Consider the following 2,254-nt stretch of genomic DNA (forward strand, 5'->3'; position numbering starts at 1 on the left):
GCAATCCTTTCACATATTCTTGTGACCCACTTTTGGGTTGCACCGCACGGGTTAAGAAACACTGTCCTAGAGCATCCCTGACCAATGCGTATCCAGAGCATGGGCAGAAAGTAAGAACCGCTGCAGTGTACCTGACAGCAGCCTCTACTGGTGACTATCGCATGCCCTGGGCCACAGGGGACAAGCAAGTCACCCTTCTGGACTGCATCCCCCTGTCTTTATTTCAATTTCAGCAACATGGATGCCTTAACTTTAGCCTGCAAGATTTGTACACAGAGGCATCTCTGTATGTACCATTAGGTGTTCAGCAAATGAGACCTGTTGCAATGTGACAGCAGTGCCCTGGTATGACACACTTTTGCACAACCCCCTCACATGGCACAGTTGGGCCCTGTTAATTCCCAGGACCACCTCAGCAAGCCCCATCCTCCTTCAAATAGGATTTTCGTATGGGGGAAGGCCATGCTCCCCGCCCCTGACACCCAGTTTCCAATCATGCACCCAGGCCTCCATCTTCCCGACTATAACAGCTTCTTGTCACCTGTCTTTTCACACTGCTTGGTATAGCGCGATTCCCTACTGCAGCGATTGTCAACCAAGGTGCCACAGCACCCCGGAGTGTCTAAAGAGCCATTCAAGCATACCATGGGGTGCAACGCCACGCCACGCCACGCCAGCACTGTTAGGTGTGCAAACATGATTCACCAGATAAATCCAGAGATTTCAAATAGGAATTTATACTGTTAAAAACATTCTGACCTGCGTTAGCATTGTTCTGTTGCCAAAAGTCATGTGAAAAGTAAGAGCTGGCATTTTCCTAGCAGTGCCTCTAGCTAAATGTGGAATGCCTGGAGTCTAAAAAAGTTGAGCCCTACTGCACTACTGCAAGAAGCCAAATCAAAGCAACACGGGGACCCCATCCTACCACTCATCCGGAGTGGTACCCTTGTCACCCTCACTCATTGTTTCAGGTCAGATTTGACTAGACACTGCAGGGCAGGAACAGCTTCTTTGCATTTCCTGTGAAGAGCCTGCCATGTGTCTGGGTCTATCAGCCATCTCTTCTTCTTCTATTCAAGGGCCACTTTCCTGCTCAGTATTAGCACAGGAATCTCCCACCCTACACTCCTCTTTTGGAGGGAAGCAGAAGACCGTTCCAAGGCCGAGCTCTGCATTTGAATCTTCTTTTCTCTTTCTGGTCTAACAGTCCCCGTCTCTGACCCGAAGACAATGCAAGAGCCCTAGCTGCCTTATTTCAGAGCTACATACATGTTATACGGCCACGCATACATCCCGAAGTCGTTAAAACCCATCCCCTTCCCCCGACAAAACTTCTGCCTAACTCGCCTCAAGCCTGTGGGGTCTGAAAGCCCTCGCATAATCACCCCAAACAATAGCTTGAGAGAAGGGTGAGAGGACAAGATGGAGTCTGCATCAGGCAGTGAAAGACACTGCTGTTGTACAGCCAGGAGCAGGTCGCGCTGCGAGGCACTTGCACCTCCTCCAGGGAACGGACGCCGCCAGAAGTGCTTCTGATTCATCGGCTGCACCAGCTGCTCGTGGAAGCTCTGGGACAACTCACCGCCTTGCACCAGCCCAGAAGGAGTTTTGTTTCCGCGCCTAAGCCGGGAAGGCGTCTCAGTGCCTCAGGGAAGGAAGTGCGTCCGCTCCTGGCCTGTCCCAACAAAGCGCTTCACTGACAGCAGCTGAACCAACAAGAATGGGACCAACCTCCTGGTCCAGCGCCCGTCCGGTCCAGCCAGCCGCGCTGGGGCCATGAGCCGTCCTCCAGCTTCAGAGCAACCGAGCATCCAGGCCCTCCCTCAGCCCGGGCAGAAGGAAAAGCCGTGGGAATGGAGCTCGGCTCACCCAGGACAGCTGACAGCGCTTAACCCTTCCCGTGCTGCCTGGAAGCGTTGCACGGGGCCCACACAGCAGTCCTCAACACAGCCCAACACCAAAGGGTTAAGGGCTCCGGGAAGGCCGATTCCCAGGTCTGGCACTTCCTCCCGTCCGAGCCAGCACACGGGTCAGACTGCTGCAGGGGAGGGCAAAACTCCCGACTGCCCCTGCTCCCAGCACCGTGGGTCAGGCCCTGCTGCTCGGCTCTGGGGACTGCTGCAGAGGAGCTTCCCCCCAGACATGGGCAGCCAGCGAGGGGGTAGCACATCTCCTGGGGTAGCCCAGGGGCTTCACCCTTCCTCAGTTGAGATGCAGACAGACCAGCCTGTTTGCTGGACCAACATCCCGCACG

The 2,254-nt window shown here is 54.7% G+C and overlaps 1 protein-coding gene across 4 annotated transcripts in view; it reads right to left on the reverse strand.

The window, feature by feature from the left end:
* The window catches only part of PLXNB1 (plexin B1), a 72,651-nt gene extending 70,648 nt beyond the window's left edge, over positions 1-2,003 (reverse strand). The window contains exon 1 of one of the 4 annotated variants that reach the window (XM_019504897.1): positions 1,732-1,841. The gene's annotated coding sequence lies outside the window, so the exon portion shown is untranslated. Of the gene's footprint in view, positions 1-1,498; positions 1,648-1,731 lie in introns of those variants that run through there. The other 3 variants (XM_019504900.1, XM_019504898.1, XM_019504899.1) reach the window with 3 other exon arrangements.
* Positions 2,004-2,254: the final 251 nt, after the last annotated feature.

The sequence above is a fragment of the Gavialis gangeticus genome, unplaced genomic scaffold (genome assembly GCF_001723915.1).
Source record: "Gavialis gangeticus isolate Ggan-Ray unplaced genomic scaffold, GavGan_comp1, whole genome shotgun sequence".
Classification (NCBI taxonomy): Eukaryota; Metazoa; Chordata; order Crocodylia; family Gavialidae; genus Gavialis; species Gavialis gangeticus.